The sequence below is a fragment of the Pelophylax lessonae genome, assembly GCF_965119305.1.
Source record: "Pelophylax lessonae genome assembly, chromosome: 1".
Lineage (NCBI taxonomy): Eukaryota > Metazoa > Chordata > Amphibia > Anura > Ranidae > Pelophylax > Pelophylax lessonae.
In genome coordinates, this window is record NC_138768.1 from 640,533,036 (window position 1) to 640,559,295 (window position 26,260).

A 26,260-nucleotide genomic window follows, 5' to 3' on the forward strand; every position below is an offset into this window, starting at 1 on the left:
AACTTGGCCTGCACAGAGTACTAAAATCAATCCAACCTTTTGGATGAATTAGAGTGGAGACTGGGAGCCAGGGCCTCTCGTCCAACATCAGTGCCTGACCTCGCAAATTTGCTTCTGGAAGAATAGTCAAACATTCCCATAGACACACTCCTAAACCTTGTGGACAGCCTTTCCCAGAAGTGTTGAAGCTTTTAGAGTTGCAAAGGGTGGGCCAACTGAGTATTGAACCTTAGACAACTTGCTCAAGTTCAAACCGAGCATCAGAATGGGGAAGAAATAGGATTTAAATGACTTTGAATGTGTCATTGTTGTTGGTGCCAGATGGGCTAATCTGAGTATTTCAAAAACTGCTGATCTGCTGGGATTTTAATGCACAACCATCTCTAGGGTTTACAGAGAATGGCCCAAAAAAGAGAAGATATCCAGTAAGCGACAGTTGTGTGAACAACATGCCTTACAGATGTCAGAGGAGAATGAGCAGACTGGTTTGAGATTATAGAAAAGCAAAAGTAACTTAAATAACCATTCATTACAACCAAGGTATGCAGAATTTTATCTCTAAATTCACAACACATCGAACCTTGAAGAAGATAGGCTCCAGCAGCAGATGACCACACCAGGTGCCACTCCTGTCAGCTAAGAACAGAAAACCAAAGCTACAATTCGCACAGGCTCGCCAAAATTGGACAAAGGAAGATTGGAAAAAAGTTGCCTGATCTGATGAGTCCTGATTTCAGCTGACACTCATCAAAGCATGTTTTCATCCTGCCCTGTATCAACGGTTCAGGCTAGGGATGGTGGTGTAATGGTGTGGGGGATTTTGTCTTGGCACACTTTGGGAATCTTAATACCAATTGAGCATCGTTTAAATGCCACAGCCTCCCTGAGTATTGTTGCTGACCATGTCCATCCCTTTATTACTACAGTTTACCCATCTTCTGATGGCTATTTACAACAGGATAATGCATTATGTCACAAAGCTCAAATCATCTCATCACTGGTGTCTTGAACATGACAATGAGTTCACTGTACTCCAATGGCCTCTACAGTCACCAGATCTCAATCCAATAGAGCACCTTTGGGATGTGGCGGAATGGAAGATTTGCATCATGGATGTGCAGCCATCAAATCTGCAGCAAATGCGTGATGCTATCATGTCAATATGGACCAAAATCTCTTAGGAATGTTTCCAACACCTTGTTGAGTATTTGCCATGATGAATTAAGTGAAGTTCTGAAGGCAAAAGGGGGTCCAAGCCGGTACTAGCAAGCTGTAGCCAATAAAGTGGGCGATGAACCGTTGCAAAGTTCTTTTTAGCTTTTTATCTTAGCATATATTATTTTAAACTAATATGAATTTAAACTGTGTTTTATAAATAACCATTGTTATGACCTAGTTCTGTTATATTGATATGTTAAATGCAATAGGTAAACATTTACATTTGTCTGCATGTATACAAATAGTAAAGGTATTTTCACTGTTCACTTGCCTTATGCACACTTTATGCATAACACAAATGATAGATGCTTTCTAGGGCAGTTTCCTAATATACCTTAAGTTTCTTTTGAAACAGTTAAATTAATCATGCTAAGTAATTATCATAAATCAGATAAAAGAACTTTATTCTATTTATGGCTGCTTGCTCCAATAAAAGGTAGCTTTTTGCAGAAGAAATTAATCACTCTTTAATGACTGTTTAGAGCTATTCCTTGAGTTTTGTCAAGCCATTAAATATGTCTCGGTGATAAGAACTCGGAGTACTTTACCACTGAGAACAAAGTTCTAATTTTGCATATATTACACAAACATTATCATGCTTCATGAAATCACAATAAATTTTCTTACTGATTACTTGTGTAATGTAAAAAAAAACTCCTGCTGGTTGATTGAAAGTATTATTAATTTTGTTAGAGTTGTAAAATTATCACCTGTAGAGAACTATTCATGATTTCATTATTCTACCTAAATCTGATTACATTTGTCTGATGGCTGTTTTATCACTGAGTCATTGTACAAATTATATTTTGATTTTTAAGCAAACCATACAAGATATTTAGGGATCTGAGTGCTACACTAATATTGTGGCTTTTGACTTGATAGACATTTATAGTACAATGATGTATTTGGTGGTCAGAAATACTTTAAATTGTGTTAAAATCGAATTCAACAAGATATGCATGGACATGAATATTAGCAATTATGTAGTGGGATAAAATATAACATGCAACATGATTTGCCTAGGAGGATAGTAGGGGTGTGAGTGAGAAGAAAGGAAGGGCATAAAGTTGCCTTGACTTAGGGCTTGGAAATGTGAAAATATAGGGTTGATTTAATAAAGGTAACTGGGCTGTTCACTTTGAAAGGTAAGGTGGTCTTAGTGAATGTGGTGAAGGTTTGCTTTACTAAAAATACCTAGTCATGTTCATGAAAATTAGAAGCAGAACTAGAAGTTTAATTTTGCAAGGGGATTTTCCCCAAAGCTTAGTAAATGAGATGAAGTTCTGCTGAATTCCAACATTTAATCATGCGCAAGCAAAAAAAAGAAAAACAATTTCCCTTGCACATGATTGCATATTTATTGCAAAGTGAAGTATCACCACATTTACTTGCAAACTGTAGACATCACCATCTTCATATGGCCACATGCCATTGACCTAATATGGCCATGTGCCCATATAAGGCCAATGCTTTCATGAGCATCCCCACCCATTTGACTATATGAAGATGTGGGGCAGATAATCCCTGGCCACAAATGATTGGCCTGACACTGAAAACTTACTTTCATGTTTTGACTGAACCTGAGCTCATTCCTAGTGTTCACCTTGCAATATTTTTTTTCTGTTCCTGTTTTACTGGCAACTCTGAGTTTTGGATTTACCCTCACTTTCATTTCCGGAGGTCAGGACAATGAGTTTTCTCTCACTGAGACACCAACAACAGTAAAAAAAAACATGGTTCTAACCCCTGCAGCTTGATTCAAATCTAAAAACAAAGTCAGTTTGTACAGAAAATGAAAACCATCAGACTACCACTAATGCCACAGATATTACAATTTCATAAGTAAAAGACCAGGCCATTTTCTGGGTAATTTTCCGATATTATATTATTGTAAGAATGTGCTATCAGCAAAAAAAATTTGAAAATATATTATTATAAATCAAATCACTTTACAGTATATCAGATGAGACCTGCCTTAACCCCTTTCCACTGACTATACGCAGATATGCAGCTTCACAGAAGTGGGCCTTTTTTCATGGGGCTGCATAAATGCATATCTATCTTTGTGCTGATACACTTTAAGGGGTCTATGTATACAAAACTAGCTGTGTGAATGTGTTAGCATTCACATAAAAGTCACAGATAATATTCGTAATGTTTGTGTCTGTTAGTTTTTATTTCCAGCAGGGTGAATGTAACATTCCCTAACTTCGATTCAAGGAGAAATAAAAAAACGTCGAACCAAAAAGAACATTTGGCCAATAGAAAAAATAACCTAACACTATAGACTAATATCATTCAACCAGCAGGATAAATAATTTGAAATCTCTGCACTGTGAACAATATTTATGAGCTTCTGTCCATCTACTGTTTTGGAGATTCAGTGAACAGATTTATGAATAGGTGTTTGGTAGAGCTAAACCTCAAAATGAAGTGAGGACTAAAAAATTTAGCAGTAGTATTCCTACTAAATGTAAAAGCTTCCTGCCCAGAGCTCTTAGTTATTGGGGAGCCAGCACTTGTTGGTGTCTGCACAACTATCCCATGCTCTGACTCATCCCTGCCCTGCATATTCTCCTGTTCAAATTTGTTCACTGATGGAGGGCGTGGCTACCGCGCGGAGGATGGCTGTGTTTTGAGCCAGCTCCGTGAGGCCACCCGGGAAAACCGCCGCTACTAGGCAGCTACCGCATCGGACGCCAGCTTCCCGCATCGGTATCTCTCCGCTGTACCACCGGGGATGACTAAATCGAAGAAGAAGACCGGGCAGCTTAACAAGCTGTCCGGCTTCTTCATCTCCCAGAGCCCTGGTCTCCGCCAACATGGCGGCGGTGGCCCGAACGGCTCGCAAGGCGGCAAATCAGGGACCGGACTGCTGGAGAAACTGCCTCCTCTCCCGATATCACCGCACCGCCGCATGATAGGAAACCCGGACAGTGGACAATCGTCCGGTTCCCCTTCCCCACCATCACCTTCCTCTCGGAGCCCTGTGAAGAATAAACAGCGAAGGGACTCTCCGCCATTCATACAGGCCAGCACAGGTATGGACACTACAGCCCCACACATGGCTTCTCCTCTTATGCAGGCTCCTTCTACTGACACCATCAGCTCCTGTTCCACAGGGGGGAATCCCATCATGGAATCCAGCATGAAGGACTTGCTTTTCACATTGAGAGCATCCATGCAGGCTGATATACACCTGCAGACACAACAGATAACTGCGGAAATCGCATCCCTGGGCTCTAGAATTGATCTAGTTGAGCAATCGGTTAACACCCACGCTGACTCCATCAACTCTGTAATTGACCGCCTAAACACCCAAACGGAGGGGATTTCCTGGCTTAAAAGCAAAGTGGCAGATCTGGAGGACTGCTCCAGACGTAACAACGTTAAGCTGAGAGGAATCCCTGAATCGGTCCTCCCTGATCAACTTTTACAACATGTCTCCTCTCTTTTCAAGCTATTGGTCCCTTCTGTCTCTGTTCAAGAACTTCTCATTGACAGGATTCACTGGTTGCCCAAACCTTCTTTCCTGGCGGGAGAAGTGCCAAGAGATGTACTACTGAGGGTCCATTTCTTTCACGTCAAGGATAAGATCATGTTGGCTTCTAGGCAGACCCCTCATCTTCCGGAACCTTACAGTGCCGTGATACTCTTGCCTGACCTGTCCAAACATACATTACAAGCTAGGCGGAACCTCTCCACCATTACCAAAGCACTGCGGAACCACCAAATTCAGCACAAGTGGCGATATCCTGCGACTCTCCTGGTGACATATGGCAACTCAACAACGCCCATACGGTCTCTGGAGGAAGGCATCGCTATGCTACAGCGGTGGAATATCCTACCTGCAGATCAACCGTCTACCTCTGATCTTTCTCCTATGCGCCACGTAGAAGCAGAATGGCAAATGGCCTCCTGAAAGAGGTCCTCCAGGCCTTCATCAAAACAAGCTAGCCCCAACCACTTCTGATACCAGCAGACCATGTTTTCCCAGCCTCGGAAGGATGTTCTTCCTTTTGGCCCTCTCTCAACATGTTAGCGAGATCTCTTGCTCCCAGACTGCTGCGACGGTCCTTTTTTTACCCTTTCTCCTTTTTGCTTTTTCTTTTTTTTTCTTATTGTTCCCAGTTCTCATCTACAGTGCTTTTCTCAACAACAGTGTGCCTTACTACCCACTCAGCATTCCACAATCTTTGGCTGCCAGATGGTTTCCTTTATTTCTACGATTACGGACAAGTAATGACTATTGCCTCCTATGACCATTAAGCTACTGTCGATAAACGCTAATGGACTGAACCATCCCGTCAAACGGCGATCACTCTGGAAAGAAGCAGTAAATCATAAAGCGGATGTTCTTGCAGTTCAAGAAATGCATTTTCAAATGGGTAATCAGCCTAATTGCACGCACCGTGACTTCTCGCAGACTCTTTTTGCTTCTAGTACCGAGAAGAAGAGGGGCGTCATGTTAGCATTTAAGAACAACCTAGCAGTTCGCATACTTGAGACTGTCTTGGACCCAGACAGCAGGTATATCATCGTGATCTGCGAACTTAACAACCTATTAGTCACTTGGTCAATGTATACGCGCCCAACGCACATCAAATCCGCTTCTTGAGGAGGTTGTTCAAGCAAGTATCCAAGCTCAAGAAAGGTCATCTGCTTCTTTGTGGGGATTTCAACGCTGTTGTCGACCCTGGGCTGGATACCTCGGCGTCCCCCCAGGGCCGTCCACATTCGTTGGGGAGTTTTTTACACATTGAACAAATGTATGATGTGTGGCGGTGCCATCATGCCACTAAAAGGGACTTCTCTTTCTTCTCTGCCAGACATCATTCATATTCCCGCATTGATCTATTCCTTGTTGATATGTTTTTGTTACATAGATCATCCTCCTCCACGATTGAAGACATAACTTGGTCCGATCATGCTGCAGTGACTTTGACCGTGGAGGAGACCGCCCGGAGCCCTGGCTCCTATATTTGGAGGTGCGATTTGCGTATGCTACAGGATAAACATTGTCAGGCCCAGATATCTAAACAATTACAGGAATTCTTTAATATTAACACACCCTCTGTGTCCGACCCGTGGGTGCTGTGGGGTGCACAAAAAGCCTTCATCAGAGGGGTGTGCATCCAGCAGCAGGCGCGGCTTGGGAGACAGAGGACCCATAAGGTATCTTCCCTCACACGCGACATACACAACTTGGACACGGACAACAAACAAAACCCCACTGCCAATAAATCGACAGCACTTATTAAGCTACGACAGGAACTTAGGCTATTACTTCTGGAACAATCAGATGGATATCTCTGCTGCCTAAAACAAAAATACTATAGTCAAGCTAACAAAGCTGGTAACTCCCAGCAAGTTAAGCGCAGACAAGCGAAATCTAGAATTCCTTACCTACTTGATTCGTCCACGGGAGCAAAAATTAGCCACCCACAAAATATAGCGAACGAGTTCGCAAAATTCTACGGAGCTCTATACAACCTCCGTGATAACCCCTCTGAACACCAACCACTGCCGGAGGACATAAACCGTTTCCTTGCGGCTGTATCTCTCCCGTCCCTATCACCACAACAGCTACATCTCCTAAATATGCCGATTATGGCGGATGAGATCCACTCCAGCGTTTCTTCCCTGCCGAAAGGCAAATCTCCCGGTCCCGATGGATTCTCCAACTAATTCTACCAAATTTTCATCCACCACCTGAGTCCCGCCATGACTGCAGTCTATAACAAAGCTATGACGACCTCTTCTCTACCGACTTATATACTGAGTGCACATATAGTAACATTGCCCAAGCCTGGTAAAGACCCCGTCACTCCGGCTAACTTCCGCCCCATTTCCCTCCTAAACACTGATGCCAAACTATACGCTCGTATTCTGTCCAAACGCATCCAGTCTATTTTGCCTTCCCTGGTCCATAGGGACCAAATGGGTTTTACACCAGGTAGACAGACCTCGGATGCCACGAGAAGACTCTTGGGTATCTCTCACCTGGCCCAGATCACCAAAACCCCTTCTGTATTTCTCACCCTCGACGCCGAAAAGGCTTTTGATCGGGTACATTGGGGATATATGAGAGCGGTTTTGCAAAAATTTGGCTTTGAAGGGCCCATACTATCAGCCATCCTAGCCTTATATTCCTCCCCGACAGCACAGGTGTATACTTCAGGTCTCCTCTCAAATAGCTTTCCTATCACGAACGGTACCAGACAAGGTTGTCCCCTTTCCCCTACGATCTTCAACCTGATCATAGAACCTCTGGCGGAGACCATCCGATCCAATCCTCTTATCCAAGGGTTCCAACTGCCATCTTACCATCATAAGATTAACCTGTTTGCCGATGACGTTATATTGATGCTTACACGCCCAGATAAATCGCTTCCGTCGGCATACTCCATACTTCAATCTTTTAGCAGGGTCTCCCTTTATAAATTAAATGCGTCCAAATCTACTGTCCTAAACATTGGAGTTTCTGGCCATGTCCAATCTGTCCTCCAATCCTCTGTCCCAATACCTTGGTCTACTGACAGTATTCACTATCTGGGCATCGACTTACCAGCCAACCCATCCAAATTGCTTCAAATTAATGTTAATAGGCTCCTCACGAAGATCGCTAACCATATGTCTCACATGGGTAAACCACTGTTGTCATGGAGTGGAAGAGTGGCCTCTTATAAAATGTTTATCTTACCTCAACTGTTATACTTATTTAGAGCGCTCCCCATACATTTCCCTGCAACATACCATGACAAATTCTCCAAACAAATGACAGCTTACATATGGAAGGGCAAGAGGCCCCGCTGTGCTGCATCGATCCTGACTAGGAAAAAACAATTCGGAGGTGCTTCCCTCCCTGATGTCCCCACTTATTATAGGGCCACAATTTTTGCCCAGCTGCGTCATTGGCTAGTGACGTCAGAACCGCCAATATGGGTGGACTTGGAGAGGGACACAGCTCCTATTTCAGATCTCAAACTATTTCTTTTAAGGGACAAATGGAGGGAATGGGACGTTTCTGGCTCCTCTCCAACCATTCAAGCTTCCTTGCGGGTTTGGCGTCGCTCCCCATGCCCATCAAGCGAACGGGATGTGCTTAGCACTACGAATATACCAGTTACTCTTTTGAGCTCCTTCATACCCGACTTACCCATACACTTGTTAATGCAAGGGAATATTACCTCTATACACTCCTTCTACAAAGATGGGTCTCTCATCTCTGTCCCGGACTTGATCAAACAGCATACTCTCCCAAGCCACCTATATTTTCACTTAGTCCGCATTACGCATTTCTTGTCAAAATACCCTCTCCGTACACTCTCCATTGACGGGCAGCTGTGGGATATTCTCACATCGCCTACTCCTAAACATCCTAAACTTTCACACTATTATGATGCGTTATTAGACAACACTGCATTCCATAAAACCACCCATATGTTCAAGTGGGATAGAGATCTCGGCAAAACTTTCCCCATCCTATACTTGAAAAAGGCCATTCAGGCGATCTACAAATTCACCCATTGTGCAAATCACTGGGAGATGACCCAAAAGATAACGAACAGGTGGTACTATACACCTTACCGGTTGGCAGGATTCTCACCCTCCCACTCTCAACTATGCTGGCGGGATTGTTCACAAGTAGGAACCTTGGTTCATGTGTTGTGGTCATGTCCGTCCTTGTTGAGCTATTGGAACCAAATCTTCTCGTATATATCCTCGCACACAGGTTGCATACTGTCGCCTTCCCCCGCCCTAGCCCTACTACATATAGGGATACACGATATTCCACCTCAATTTAGACCTTGGGTTACTCATGTTCTCCTTGCTGCTAGGACAGTTATACTGCGTAAATGGCAGAGTCTAGCAGCACCTAATCTACTAGAAGCAGTGCAGTTACTCAAATCTAATTACCAATTTGAGAAGGCCATCGCTATTAATCACATGCAGTTGACATCGTTCAACAATCTCTGGGATTTCTGGGCATCAACAACAATGCCAAACTAGCTTTGGCAGTTCTTTCTTTCTTTCTTTCTTTCTTTCTTTCTTTCTTTCTTTCTTTCTTTCTGTAATGTATTGCATTGCATTGAATATTTGTGATGTTGCCGCAATTGTTGTTGAGAACTGTTCTTTATTGTTCTTTATTTCTTTGTTATGTTTAAACTCAAATAAAAACTTATTTGCAAAAAAAAAAAAATTGTTCACTGATGTCACTCAGAGTAAACCACCGCTTTGTTTACGTTAGCACTGGCGATGTCATTCAGCGCAATGGAATCAAAAGGATTGAACTTGGTGGCAGTTATTGGATTTTTTTATTTTTCCATTTTGGTGGCATTGTTCATCATGATTGTTGTTCATCATCCATTGCTGGATGACATGGTTGACAATGAATTTACATTGTGGGTTTTTTTAGGGAGTTCCCTAAAATCTGTGTCTGTTTTTTGTCAATGAGTAGGGGTACTCATTTACATGGAAGAATGGTACCTAAGGGCTCACTTATTGTTAAGGGGGCTTCCCGATGCCAATTACACCGCCACCTAAAGACCCCCACAACCACTTGTTCATATCAACGTAGGTGCGGCTGCTTTGCCAGGGGGTTCCCGCTGCCATCCATGTGGAGGGCATGGGGCCTGTGTGGTTCAAGATTTAGGGGATCACATGATCATACCCCTCTTTCCTAGTCTGTCTGGCTACATGTTCAGATAAAGTTCTGGGATAGATTTTGGGGAGACCTCATACTTTTTTTTTTCATATGAAATTTGGGGGATTTCATGCTATTTATACCAGGCCCCTGAGGAGAATCTCAGGCTGACAGTTGAATATGCCAGATGAGGGTGAGTCACTTGCTGATAGAACACCAGCAGGAACCTGGTGGATGCTAACTCCCTAACAACCAGGATCCCTGAGCAGGAAGCATTCACATTTAGCAGTGGTAGTAATGCCATTGCTAAATGTTTCAGTTCCCACTGAAGCTGGTGGCTAAGCTTGGCTAAATACCGATTCGCTCAGCTATTTTCTGAACCTCCCAAACAGTGAATGAACTTGCAACATTTTACACAGTACAGTGCTTTTATATTATTTTCCCCTCTGCTCAAATGTTCTTGAGCTGTAGTGTTAGGCCCCTTTCACACGGGCGATCAGTTTTTCAGGTGGACCTAATTGGATGCTCAATGCATCCCTATGGGGCAGCGGGTGTCAGCGGAGACATTTCCGCTGACACCCACTGCTATCCAATCCAATCCGAGCCATAAAATCTGGACGGATGGAAACCCTATTTTCCATCTGTCTGGTGGATCGGATGGGATCGGATGAGGGATCTACCGATAGAGGACAGTAGGGATCTGACAGCTCTGTCTCCGCACACAGAGCGGAGACGGAGCTGTCTCCTGCCTGCTAAGCGGGGATCGATCCCCCGCTGAGCAGAACAGACTCCGTCGGGTGCACCACCCCTGTGAAAGGAGCCTTAGGCTATTTTCTCTATTGGTCAAATGTTCTTTAAACTCCCTGGCGGTATGATTCTTTCGGATTTTAGGTGCTGAAAGCGGTACCATTATTTTGCATGTAATTCTTGTGAATGAGCAGCCCAAACCAACTGTATACATTTATATATACATTCATATATATATTAAGCAAAGTGTAGGACAATGAATAAGTTCTGTCATAACACATTAGGTTTATGTATTAATATCACCTTAGAAAATGGGCTCCCTACTATCTTAGTAATATCAATCTACAGTATATAGTTTTGTAAATCATAAAATGTAATAAAGAGTATCTAAAATATTGCATCTGCCCTGTTATCTGGTGGCTGCATTCACTCTCTTTTTTCAGTCTTTTTGCCTTTATAGTCACCTAAAAATCCTGTCAATAGCAAACTTCCTGTTCTAGGGTGATTATACTAACTTACTATACTACAGCATTGCTACCCCAGGCTTCTCTCCTTATTTTTATTACAAACAACTCCACCTCCATACCATAGAGGAGTGTTGCTTTTTAATTCACAGAAGAGACTTCAGTTCCGCACACAGGAACTTTCAAGCCTGGTACAGGGGGTCAGGGGGACCATACACAGGCAGGTCAGGAGGGTCTGGTACAGGGGGTCAATAGGGCAAGGTACTGGGGGGGTTAGAAGGATCTGATACAGTGGGGGGGGGGGTCAGGAGGACATACTACAGGGTGCTCAGGAGGGAACAATTTAGGGGGTCAAGGGGGCACAGTTCAGGGGATCAAGAGGGAACACACTTGGGGGCAGAAGTATATGATACAGAAGCATTTTCATTATGCAAATCAGGACAGATGTAACAGATCTACCTGTTGTGACATACTGATCCCCACCGGCCCACCTCACTATTTCATCCAACATAATGTCACCCACAAGCACCGCAGGATGGACTGGAAAGGTGAACCGGTGGGGATCAACACCGAACACTCAGCTGATGAGCTCAGGTGTGTTCTGACAAGAGACCAAATCCACCAACTGTCCTGCCTGAAATAGATCAAAGTCAACAATCGAAAATATGTAAACAAAAAACTGACCTAAGTCAGTAAGTCAGCGCTCACTGACTCACAGTGAAAGGTAAATGCATAGACCATATGTGCAAAAAACACACAAGCATATATAAACATAAAAAATGGTAAGGCAAAAAATTCTAAAGGAAGGGGGGGGGATGTATATATAACAAACAAGTCAAAGATGGGAGTGCAAAAACCTCATCTATGAACGGAGTCCTTCCACAGTCTGGAAAAAATCACAGTGTAGATGATTCCTTGTAGTGGATGGTCATGGAGTCCAAATCAAGGTGTATGTGGCATATAGAGTGCAGGCAGCTCCTCGGGAGGTGAGGGACCCTCCAGGCATATAGCAAAAAAGGAAGAAGACAAAGGGCGCCAGGTCACAATATAGTATGAGAAATATGACAATTTATTGTAGTGACTTACATGTACAAACATGCGCCACCTACAGCAGCAACCGACACCTGTATCATAGACACTGCCACACAGCACAGGATCGTTCAGCAGGTCCCCGGATCTGAACATCCCGGATGTGTCCCATTGCGAGTAAGGTTGTTCATGGTTTACTGGCTGTAATTTGGATCGTTTGTACATGTAAGTCACTACAATAAATTGTCATATTTCTCATACTATATTGTGACCTGGCGCCCTTTGTCTTCTTCCTTTTTTGCTAATCGAATATATGTGATGGAGGCATTCCCCACCTCACAACCTCACATATGCAGAGGCACTCTGCGGGTTGAGGAATGCCTCCACCACCTAGGATTGGCTTTTAGCTTTGACAGCTTACTTATGGGAGAGCTTGGGTGCATTTGGGCTCATGTCCAAACACACCTAAGCTCATCGCTTCACTGTGCCACTCTACAAGTGGGGGAGGAGCACTTGAGGATCAGGCATAAATTGATCTACCCATCACCTGCCCGTGATCAGTAGGTAGATCACTATTGATGAATTGCCAACCCCTGAATTAGATTATTTGAGGCTATCTCTAGCACTTGTTTAATGTTTCTATATTACATTATTTTGACAATACTACATCTGCTTGAGGGGTGGATTTGGTGAGTTTACTGAGCGCAGAACATTTGTGGGTACATTCATAAAAAATACTTACACAGGCTAATGAACACAATGCAAAATGGTACATGTGCTGTAAGCACAATTTTAGGATCTTAATGTAAATTAGCAGACCCTCTTCCCAATCTTCCAATGCTGTAATCATGGACAAGCTCCAGAAAAGGCTACAGTAAATATGGCAGCATAAGTCCAGATCTAAATGGCAGAAGCTATTCAGTAGGGCTCCTGCTTAAATTATCATGGTACAAAAGCCATTCAATGTAAGGCCATACAAGTTCAAAAAGATAGAAAAAGAGTTCAGATGACAGGCTTGTTTTGGGGTTACAGGAAATTATTCTAGGCTATACAAATCTAAAATTGTGCTAATTATTCTGATTAATTTATATTTACAGTAAGCAAACTTATATTCAGGATATCTCAGGAGCTGCACATATTTATCATTACATTCATATTCAGTCTACTTTAAAAAATGGTTTCAAATAAATCTTTTTGTAAAAAAAAAAGAAAAAAAAAAAAGAATTGTACTTCAAGTGGTTCAATACAATGTATACCTTTATAAATAATAGTAATTGTTTTGAAATGTTCACAGGTCAAAAATAAAAAGGCACATCTTTTTCTTTTTTATCTTTTAAATCCCCTTTAAATACATAGTAAATTACAAAATCATTGAAACATTACACCACCAAGTATTTTTGCTGCAAAAAAAAAATATATGAATTACAATTTGGTCTACTTCATGAAGGGTAAACATTGAATTGTCCTGAAGTGGATAAATGGTCAAATAATCAAGCTGTGGTGTATAGAATATAGCCCATTCAAGTACAAGATGAAAATTTAAATATTAATGCAAACCTGATCTATTATGATTATGTTTTGATGATTGTAGAGAAATCTTATATTAGAAACCCCAGACATATACAGCCTGAACATAAACTGAATATTATATCTAATTATCTAACAAACCAAATCAGTTTGCAGCAAATGTCTTGTAAATGCAAAAATAAGTTTGATCCGCGATTTTGATATTGATTTCCTTAGGTTTCAGTAGTTTGGGTGGCAAATGGTACATATACAGCTTGGCCAAAAAAGGGGTACAGATCTGGGTACAGTGTAAAGTTGTTAAACAAATTACAGAAATGTAAAATATATGTCCATGTTAGAGCACACCTTTTTCTTATTAGGGTCGATTTTGGATATCATTCTGCATTTAGAAATAACATTTTTGAGAACTGCAGAATTGCTATATTTCTTTATGGAAAACTGTAGGTCAAGTACATAGCATTTTAAAATTCCTAAATATAAAAAAATATGTTTACTCAGGTAGACATCATCTACTTTAATGTGTGTGCACATTTGATCAGAAAACATGGTCGTTTTAAAAATATTACCTTAAATTTCAGGAATTTACATATTATTTTGCAGCACAAAGTTTCTTAATATGAGTGTATTTTGGGGATTTTCTTTATTTTGGGTCTCATCTAACATGTTCTGCTGCTCACTAATTTTACATTGCTTTACCAACTGCTATTTCTTAATTCATAAATAACTAAAATTAACTATTTTTTTTTATTTTTTTATTTTTTTTATTTTGGATATCATAAGGCATCATTATAAGCCTTTTTTTCAGTCTTTAAGCTATTGGGAAGATTTCCCATAGTTGCCTGTCCTGTAGCCTGAAAAACCTTCAAATTTAGGAAATCCCTGGTTGTCACCAATGTCACAGGAACTAGTGCCTAGTGCCCCACATTTCAACATTTTCTTTCTATTGCTGTTCTGGGGAAAACTCAAAATGTGTGATTTTTTTGTCATGGTAAACATGACAAACACTCTCCACTCCACTTTGTCCAAAACTAAAAACAAGTTTAGCCTTTAGTTTTACTGTAATGAGAGCTTAATGCTGTCACTGAGCTTGTTTCAAAAAATCTTATTGTTCATAAAAAGCCAGCCACTTTTGGGGGGGCGTGTCGGCAGGCAGAGTGGATGGTCACAGAGCTCTGAGCTCCGGCTTTCCGTGAGGCATTTGAGTGGCTACGACCAGCACAGGAGCGGTGATACTTACCCTGCGGGCATTCCGGAGCATCCACGGGCCCCAGGGACCATGTCCACATGTAGGAAACAAAACAAACCTCCACAGAGGTTATCAGACTTCTTCCTGGCAGCCGGACCATGAGCTGACCAAGATGGCGCCAGCAACGTGTGGGATGGGACGGCTGGAGCACACAGCGGAGCCTGCACTCCACTGAACCACAGTTTAGATCAGGCACCAGGTGAGCTCTCTCTCCCCCATCTACCCCCTACCACCAGCAGCCCTGTTAAGTCGAGGCAGAGGAGGGAGGAGGATGCCCCACTCCCCTTCTTACCCCCTGCTACTGGAGGAGGACATTCATTTACTTTCCAGGGCCCTCCTATCGAAGCATTCCCTGCAGGAGATCAACCCCATTACTGAAGCCACAATGAAAGGCATGCTGCTTTCCCTCCGGAACACATTATTTTCTGATTTGTCTTTCTCCTAAACTTCCCTTAGTGCCTCTTAACCCTTCAAGCTCGCTGTACCCATAGAGCTCCCCTCTATTTGTGAACTCAATCATCGGATCTACACCTTGGTAAATGTTTATGCCCCGAACACTCAACGAAAGACGTTTCTCACTTCCCTTTTGACTCAAGTCATGGACATTCCTCAAGGAACCCTGATTGTAGGGGGCAACTTTAACTCGATTCCTGATCCCTCCCTGGATTCCTCCTTGGACATGAAGAAATCCACTCGAACTATCCTACCACAGGTTTGATCTTTATGATATCTGGCGCTGCCAACATGATACTGAAAAGGACTTCACTTTTCTCTCAGTACCCCACTGCTCCTATTCAAGGATCTATATCTTCCTCGCAGATAAAAGGTCCTTGCAGAATTTGTTGCGCTCAGATGTTGGTGTAATTTCCTGGTCTGACCATGCCCCAGTTTCCTTTGAAATAGAGGATTTACAAAGTAACTCCCCACTACCTGTATGGAGGCTTAACTCCTCTCTCCTAGAAGACCCGGAACTACACCAGCAGATGATTCCATCACATGAAGTCTTCTTTGATATTAATGACACACCTGATACCAACCAGTTTATTTTATGGAATGCTTATAAAGCTTATATGTGAGGTATCTTGATTAAAATGGCATCTAATATACGGAAATGGAGGACGCGACAAATAGATGAGGTGCTTCTTTCTATAAAGAAGTTTGAACACCTAAACAAACTCAGTCCTACCCCTCAGGCCACTCTGACTCTGTCCAATTGCAGACAACAACTGAGAAGCTTACTCTTCTACAGGTATGAAAACCACCTAAAATACATAAAGGCCGATACATACAACCTGCATGTGGTATTTGTGGTGCCTCAAGTCAAGGTGGGATTTTAAGGGCAGGAGTAAAGGGGATATCGAAGGTAATATAGTAGGTAAAAATTTATTTACAAAGTATGAATATAAATACAAACATTCATAGTGAAAATGGGTAAAGGCCCATTGTGCCAGTGAGAGAAGAAAAGTTTAGATGTGATAACAAGTGACAAAAATGTGACTTGAGTTGATTTTGGTGATCCTGCTCTGCTGATTCTCATGTCAGAAGACCGGAATAGACGCAGAGGAGGCAACCAATCGGTTAATCCGACATGTTTCGGCCAACTATGGCCTTTATCAAGGATCTGTCACCGATTCTAAAATAAGAGATATATGGTATCAAGTAATGGCAATTTGAAGAGAACCATAATTGTAAGGCAAAAGCGCACAATATATGAGTACATACATTTTAGATATATGTCCACTTCCTAAAGTTGAGCCTTCCCAGAGTTTCTCCAGGAGCTACAGGAACAATATGCTGTGAGGGTGAAATAAGTAGTTGACTGAGTATACAAACAAAGGGAGCCAAAGATTGACTAGTGAGTAAAGTAATAGTAATTACTTGCTGGGCAGAAGATTCTAGTCCAGGGATCCAAATAGGATTGAATATATATCAAAAAGCTTCCACAAGATTGGTTCTGAAATCTAGGTAAAATATAGTAAGGTTGCCAAGAGTAGGTAATTTTATTAAAGTATGTGTGCATTTAACATGAAAGTAATTTGGACTACTTCCCAGAAAAGTTTCCAGAGTGGTCCTTAGAAACTTGGTAGGAGAGATCTATGAAGGCTCTCCTCCAAGTAAAACTTACATTTAGATGTGGAAATTAGCAGGGTCACAGCATGAGGGCTCCGGGTCCGCCTTCTCCCTCGGTCAGAGAGAGACTGGCAGGCTCAGAGTGTTCCCCGGCCTATAAAGGCAGTCGCGCATGCGCAGTGAGCGCTGCGTGATGCTATCTGGTATTGTCCGTGCACGGCGTGGAGGGCGCTTGCGTGCAGCAAGAGCGCATCCCCAGAGACCGTGCGGACGTGCCAGTGAAGGCCGCCGACACAGTGCGAGAAGCCGGATCATCCCCGAGGGGATGACATGGAGGTACGAGACCGACCATACGGGTTCAAGTGCCCCGATCCATAAGGATTCGGGGCTACCTGTGCCGGGAGTTCATGGAGTCTCGGGTTGAGGCTTAAGAAGTGGAAATGAAAATAAAATATAGTAACAAGGAAATAATAAGTAAATATACAATAATGAATGAATTAGCAGCATAGAATTTGCAGAGGAATTTTCTGTGGGAGAAGAAGGAAGGGGGGGCAAGGGGGGGGGGGGTTTAAGGTGGAAAAGAAACAGTCGGGCTCCAGGGATTGATCACATAGGAGGCAGTTGGAAGATCAGTGAAAAGAGGTCCATATCCTAGGAATAAATCATAGTCAATTCAGATTGGATTTACAATCTGATATGTAATAATCAAAGTCAAAGGTGGACAAAAAATGATAATAAAAATAAAAATAAATATAAAAAATAAAAAAATAAAAAAAAATAAAAAAATATATAAAAAAAAAAAAAAAAAAATTAAATAAAATAAATATAATTATAAAAGGAGTCTTTAGTCCGTTTTCCCGGAGGAAAAGCCTGGAAGGAATGGGCGGAAGCTTTGTGCTTCGTTTAATCCAGGTGGTATGGTAGCTTTGAGTCTAGTGATCCAGCGCATTTCCAACTGTAAGAGGGTCTTGTTCCAGTCACCGCCACGAAGGGGCACATGGATTCTATCCAAGGCCATGAAGTTTATTTTAGGCATTTTGTAGTTGTGATGGTACGCTCTATGTCTACCCAAAGGGACATAGTAGTTGCCAACATGCATGGCTTGCAGATGCTGGTTTACACGTTTCCCGAATTCTTGTCGGGTCTTCCCAATATAGAAAGACCCACATTCACATTTCATCATATAAATCACGCCCTTGGTTTTGCAATTGCAAAAATGTTTAGATTGGAAGGGTTCCCCATTAGGTAAGATAGTATTGATCGTTTGACGGATCACATAACATTGGGCACAGTCCCTTTTTTTTTTTTTATATATTTTTTTATTTTTTTTTATTTTTTTATTTTTTATATTTATTTTTATTTTTATTATCATTTTTTGTCCACCTTTGACTTTGATTATTACATATCAGATTGTAAATCCAATCTGAATTGACTATGATTTATTCCTAGGATATGGACCTCTTTTCACTGATCTTCCAACTGCCTCCTATGTGATCAATCCCTGGAGCCCGACTGTTTCTTTTCCACCTTAAACCCCCCCCCCCCCCTTGCCCCCCCTTCCTTCTTCTCCCACAGAAAATTCCTCTGCAAATTCTATGCTGCTAATTCATTCATTATTGTATATTTACTTATTATTTCCTTGTTACTATATTTTATTTTCATTTCCACTTCTCAAGCCTCAACCCGAGACTCCATGAACTCCCGGCACAGGTAGCCCCGAATCCTTATGGATCGGGGCACTTGAACCCGTATGGTCGGTCTCGTACCTCCATGTCATCCCCTCGGGGATGATCCGGCTTCTCGCACTGTGTCGGCGGCCTTCACTGGCACGTCCGCACGGTCTCTGGGGATGCGCTCTTGCTGCACGCAAGCGCCCTCCACACCGTGCACGGACAATACCAGACAGCATCACGCAGCGCTCACTGCGCATGCGCGACTGCCTTTATAGGCCGGGGAACACTCTGAGCCTGCCAGTCTCTCTCTGACCGAGGGAGAAGGCGGACCCGGAGCCCTCATGCTGTGACCCTGCTAATTTCCACATCTAAATGTAAGTTTTACTTGGAGGAGAGCCTTCATAGATCTCTCCTACCAAGTTTCTAAGGACCACTCTGGAAACTTTTCTGGAAAGTAGTCCAAATTACTTTCATGTTAAATGCACACATACTTTAATAAAATTACCTACTCTTGGCAACCTTACTATATTTTACCTAGATTTCAGAACCAATCTTGTGGAAGCTTTTTGATATATATTCAATCCTATTTGGATCCCTGGACTAGAATCTTCTGCCCAGCAAGTAATTACTATTACTTTACTCACTAGTCAATCTTTGGCTCCCTTTGTTTGTATACTCAGTCAACTACTTATTTCACCCTCACAGCATATTGTTCCTGTAGCTCCTGGAGAAACTCTGGGAAGGCTCAACTTTAGGAAGTGGACATATATCTAAAATGTATGTACTCATATATTGTGCGCTTTTGCCTTACAATTATGGTTCTCTTCAAATTGCCATTACTTGATACCATATATCTCTTTGATTATTTTAGAATCGGTGACAGATCCTTGATAAAGGCCATAGTTGGCCGAAACATGTCGGATTAACCGATTGGTTACCTCCTCTGCGTCTATTCCGGTCTTCTGACATGAGAATCAGCAGAGCAGGATCACCAAAATCAACTCAAGTCACATTTTTGTCACTTGTTATCACATCTAAACTTTTCTTCTCTCACTGGCACAATGGGCCTTTACCCATTTTCACTATGAATGTTTGTATTTATATTCATACTTTGTAAATAAATTTTTACCTACTATATTACCTTCGATATCCCCTTTACTCCTGCCCTTAAAATCCCACCTTGACTTGAGGCACCACAAATACCACAAACATTTTTTTGGGATGGTGGCAGACACAACTATTGAACCTCCAGTAGATCCAAAACCCTATTCTCTAACATACAACCTGCATAACAAAGCAGGGGCCCAGCTAGCTAGCAGAGTGAAAGCCTGCCAAATTAGACATCTACTTTAACTAACCCGCGTGACATCGCCAATGCCTTTCAAACATACTATCAATCTCTGTATGATCTGAAAAATACCCCACAACCAAATTCCAGTATTATTAATTCCTTTTTACAGTCTGTTAATCTTCCCAAATTGACCCCGGACCAATTGGCCTCCATATCCCAACCTTTCATGCTCCAAGAACTACACTTAATCATAAGGAATCTCCCCCCCCCCCACAAATCCCCAGGGATAGATGGTTTTTCCAATGAATTCTACAAAAAAAAGTTTACCCTCGTCTTACCACACTTGTTATTGGTCTTTAACCTTGCCGCCTCCTCCGGTTCCACGCCTTCTGAAATGCACAAAGCGTTAATAATAACGATCCCTAAACCCAGCAAAGATGCTGAAATTGTTACCAATTATAGACCTTCTGTATATCCCTACTTAGCGTGGACGTTAAAATACTGGCCAAACTCTTAGCTATGTGCCTAGCTAAAGTCCTCTCGACCCTAGTCCACCCCGACCAGGTAGGTTTTATACCGGGACGTCAAGCACCTGACTGAACCAGGAGGTGACTTTTAAACCTCATTGCACAACTCAACAGTACCAGAACGCCTTCTCTGCTCCTCTCCTTGAATGCAGAGAAGGCGTTCGACAGAGTCCATTGGGGATTTCCCCAATCTGTGCTGTGCAAGTTTGGCATAACCGGGTGGATTCAAACAGCTGTTCTATCCCTCTATTCCATACATTTTGCTGTAGTCCTGACCTCAGGTATAATGTCTGATCCCGTACGTATTACCAACGGTACGAAACAAGGGTGCCCCCTATCCCCAATCATCTTTGCCCTCTTAATGGAGGCCCTAGCAGAATGCATCAGAAATCATCCCTGTATTACCGGTGTAAACATGGAAAAAATGGAACATAAAATCACCCTGTTTGCGGACGATGTCATGCTGATGGTGACTAATCCTGACAAATCCCTATCCGCAATCCAAACAATACTGTCTAACTGTCTAATAATTATCTAACAAACCAAATCAGTTTGCAGCAAATGTCTTGTAAATGCAAAAATAAGTTTGATCCGCGATTTTGATATTGATTTCCTTATGTTTCAGTAGTTTGGGTGGCAAATGGTACATATACAGCTTGGCCAAAAAAGGGGTACAGCTCTGGGTACAGTGTAAAGTTGTTAAACAAATTACAGAAATGTAAAATATATGTCCATGTTAGAGCATACCTTTTTCTTATTAGGGTCGATTTTGGATATCATTCTGCATTTAGAAATAACATTTGTGAGAACTGCAGAATTGCTATATTTCTTTATGGAAAACTGTAGGTCAAGTACATAGCATTTTAAAAATTCCTAAATATAAAAAAATATGTTTACTCAGGTAGACATCATCTACTTTAATGTGTGTGCACATTTGATCAGAAAACATGGTCGTTTTAAAAATGTTACCTTAAATTTCAGGAATTTACATATTATTTTGCAGCACAAAGTTTCTTAATATGAGTGTATTTTGGGGATTTTCTTTATTTTGGGTCTCATCTAACATGTTCTGCTGCTCACTAATTTTACATTGCTTTACCAACTGCTATTTCTTAATTCATAAATAACTAAAATTAACTATTTTTTTTTATTCTTTTATTTTTTTTTTTTTTTGGATATCATAAGGCATCATTATAAGCCTTTTTTTTCAGTCTTTAAGCTATTGGGAAGATTTCCCATAGTTGCCTGTCCTGTAGCCTGAAAAACCTTCAAATTTAGGAAATCCCTGGCTGTTACCAATGTCACAGGAACTAGTGCCTAGTGCCCCACATTTCAACATTTTCTTTCTATTGCTGTTCTGGGGAAAACTCAAAATGTGTGATTTTTTGTCATGGTAAACATGACAAACACTCTCCACTCCACTTTGTCCAAAACTAAAAACAAGTTTAGCCTTTAGTTTTACTGTAATGAGAGCTTAATGCTGTCACTGAGCTTGTTTCAAAAAATCTTATTGTTCATAAAAAGCCAGCCACTTTTGGGGGGGCGTGTCGGCAGGCAGAGTGGATAATCACAGAGCTCTGAGCTCCGGCTTTCCGTGAGGCATTTGAGTGGCTACGACCAGCACAGGAGCGGTGATACTTACCCTGCGGGCATTCCGGAGCATCCACGGGCCCCAGGGACCATGTCCACATGTAGGAAACAAAACAAACCTCCACAGAGGTTATCAGACTTCTTCCTGGCAGCCGGACCATGAGCTGACCAAGATGGCGCCAGCAACGTGTGGGATGGGACGGCTGGAGCACACAGCGGAGCCTGCACTCCACTGAACCACAGTTTAGATCAGGCACCAGGTGAGCTCTCTCTCCCCCATCTACCCCCTACCACCAGCAGCCCTGTTAAGTCAAGGCAGAGGAGGGAGGAGGATGCCCCACTCCCCTTCTTACCCCCTGCTACTGGAGGAGGACATTCATTTACTTTCCAGGGCCCTCCTATCGAAGCATTCCCTGCAGGAGATCAACCCCATCACTGAAGCCACAATGAAAGGCATGCTGCTTTCCCTCCGGAACACATTATTTTCTGATTTGTCTTTCTCCTAAACTTCCCTTGGTGCCTCTTAACCCTTCAAGCTCGCTGTACCCATAGAGCTCCCCTCTATTTGTGAACTCAATCATCGGATCTACACCTTGGTAAATGTTTATGCCCCGAACACTCAACAAAAGACGTTTCTCACTTCCCTTTTGACTCAAGTCATGGACATTTCTCAAGGAACCCTGATTGTAGGGGGCAACTTTAACTCGATTTCTGATCCCTCCCTGGATTCCTCCTTGGACATGAAGAAATCCACTCGAACTATCCTACCACAGGTTTGATCTTTATGATATCTGGCGCTGCCAACATGATACTGAAAAGGACTTCACTTTTCTCTCAGTACCCCACTGCTCCTATTCAAGGATCTATATCTTCCTCGCAGATAAAAGGTCCTTGCAGAATTTGTTGCGCTCAGATGTTGGTGTAATTTCCTGGTCTGACCATGCCCCAGTTTCCTTTGAAATAGAGGATTTACAAAGTAACTCCCCACTACCTGTATGGAGGCTTAACTCCTCTCTCCTAGAAGACCCGGAACTACACCAGCAGATGATTCAATCACATGAAGTCTTCTTTGATATTAATGACACACCTGATACCAACCAGTTTATTTTATGGAATGCTTCTAAAGCTTATATGTGAGGTATCTTGATTAAAATGGCATCTAATATACGGAAATGGAGGACGCGACAAATAGATGAGGTGCTTCTTTCTATAAAGAAGTTTGAACACCTAAACAAACTCAGTCCTACCCCTCAGGCCACTCTGACTCTGTCCAATTGCAGACAACAACTGAGAAGCTTACTCTTCTACAGGTATGAAAACCACCTAAAATACATAAAGGCCGATACATACAACCTGCATAACAAAGCAGGGGCCCGGCTAGCTAGCAGAGTGAAAGCCTGCCAAATTAGACATCTACTTTAACTAACCCGCGTGACATCGCCAATGCCTTTCAAACATACTATCAATTTCTGTATGATCTGAAAAACTACCCTAATACCCCACAACCAAATTCCAGTATTATTAATTCCTTTTTACAGTCTGTTAATCTTCCCAAATTGACCCCGGACCAATTGGCCTCCATATCCCAACCTTTCATGCTCCAAGAACTACACTTAATCATAAGGAATCTCCCCCCCCCCCCACAAATCCCCAGGGATAGATGGTTTTTCCAATGAATTCTACAAAAAAAAGTTTACCCTCGTCTTACCACACTTGTTATTGGTCTTTAACCTTGCCGCCTACTCCGGTTCCACGCCTTCTGAAATGCACAAAGCGTTAATAATAACGATCTCTAAACCCAGCAAAGATGCTGAAATTGTTACCAATTATAGACCTTCTGTATATCCCTACTTAGCGTGGACGTTAAAATACTGGCCAAACTCTTAGCTATGTGCCTAGCTAAAGTCCTCTCGACCCTAGTCCACCCCAACCAGGTAGGTTTTATACCGGGACGTCAAGCACCTGACTGAACCAGGAGGTGACTTTTAAACCTCATTGCACAACTCAACAGTACCAGAACGCCTTCTCTGCTCCTCTCCTTGGATGCAGAGAAGGCGTTCGACAGAGTCCATTGGGGATTTCCCCAATCTGTGCTGTGCAAGTTTGGCATAACCGGGTGGATTCAAACAGCTGTTCTATCCCTCTATTCCATACATTTTGCTGTAGTCCTGACCTCAGGTATAATGTCTGATCCCGTACGTATTACCAACGGTACGAAACAAGGGTGCCCCCTATCCCCAATCATCTTTGCCCTCTTAATGGAGGCCCTAGCAGAATGCATCAGAAATCATCCCTGTATTACCGGTGTAAACATGGAAAAAATGGAACATAAAATCACCCTGTTTGCGGACGTCATGCTGATGGTGACTAATCCTGACAAATCCCTATCCGCAATCCAAACAATACTGTCCCAATTTGCCCAAGCTTCCTATTATAAACTGAATATGAACAAATCCCAAATCCTAGGCCTTAATATCACGAACTCACTCCGCAGTCTCCTCCTCCACAAATTCTCATTTAGTTGGGTCTCGGAATTAGCAACCTTCTTAGGTGTCCATCTCACCCTCAAAACATTGTCTCTTTATCTGCACAACTTCAAACCCTTTCTAACAGCCCTACCCACCATGTTAAACCAGTTAAAGACCCAGGGTATTTCCACATTAGGTAGAATAGCAGCTCTAAAGATGATCATAATCCCAAAAATACTCTACTTATTGTGCACCCTCCCTATTCCCCTACCGACTTCCTTCCTTTGGAACGTGCAAAAACTTATCAAGCAGTTTGTCTGGTGTAGTAAACCACCTAGGTGCTCTGCCCACATAATGATGAGACATAGGAAAATAGAGGGAGCGGGAGTCCCAAACATTTTTCACTACTATAGAGCCTGCATATTAGACCAACTACAATACTGCTGGTCCCCCTCTAAAGACAAACTTTGGTCTATCATGGAGGCCTTCCTAGTTCCAAACACCAGTTTGAAATCTACTTTGTTAGCAATCAATATAGGATACTCTTTCATGAATTCCATTTCCCCCACGATCACTGCCTCCACCCATGTATAGTCCTTACTACACAAAGCCCCCTTAACCCACATACCCTTTCATTCAATACAAATGTCAATCCAAACTCTTGCTTACTTTATTACAGCTCTCCCTTTGAAGAGATGGAGCAACAAAGGCCTTGTTTACCTCTTTGACTTATTTGACAGTGATAATCTACACTCCTTTGACCACATCTTTGCTCGTTATAAACTGATTAGCCTGGACTTTTTCCACTACCAACGCCTCAAATCTTTCTTCTTTGAGCATAAGCTACCTCTACAAAGTAAGATTCATGAGATGATTTATCAAATTTTCCTGGAATCGCCTCAGGAAAAGGAAAGGACTATCCACATTCTATAATCTTTTGCAGGATGGAAACTCATTCACCAAAACAACCACTATGACTAAATGGGAGAAAGATTTAGGTGCTCACATCCCTGACAAGGCATGGCTTAAGGCCCATCAACATATCCTACTCAGCTACTCACTGCAGTAACCATAGGGAATTACTTTTGAAAACTGTTCACCGTTGGTACTTAACCCCTGTTAGACTCTCAAAAATGTATCACCTAACAGATAACTCTTGTTGGAGGAAGTGCAGGGAATCTGGGTCCCTATTTCATGTGCTTTGACTGTGCAAATCAGTTAAGTCCTACTGGAATAAAATTTTCGCATTGATTTCTGAACTGACGGAGGTCCATACTGCTCCGGACCCTGCTTTGGCAATCCTTCACGTGGGTATAGACAAATACCCCACCAAATCAAGGGTAGTTGTTGTACACCTTCTCTTAGCTGCGAAACTGTGTATCACTAGGCTTTGGAAATACCAAACAGCTCCCGCTTTCTCTGATGCTGTATCCACTCTTAATCATCAATGGGAGAGGGAAAGGATAATATCTATTCAATCATTCAAAATTTCAACAATCCTGGCTCCCCTGGCTCCAAAACCATAACTGTACATGTCCTTCTCCTAAACAAGTTTCTCCACCACCACAGTCTCCATAGAGTAACTAACATGCCGCCCCACTGTTAACTGATAAGTCTGATCATCTTTACTTCCTACTCATGTCTGTCCCCTAATCCCCACCCGGCCCTGTTCTCCCACATTTGTCTCTCCCCCCCGTTCTCCATTGAGCCATTTGCTGATCACTCTGGCATTATTATGTTATCGGCCTTATCTGTTTGCTACA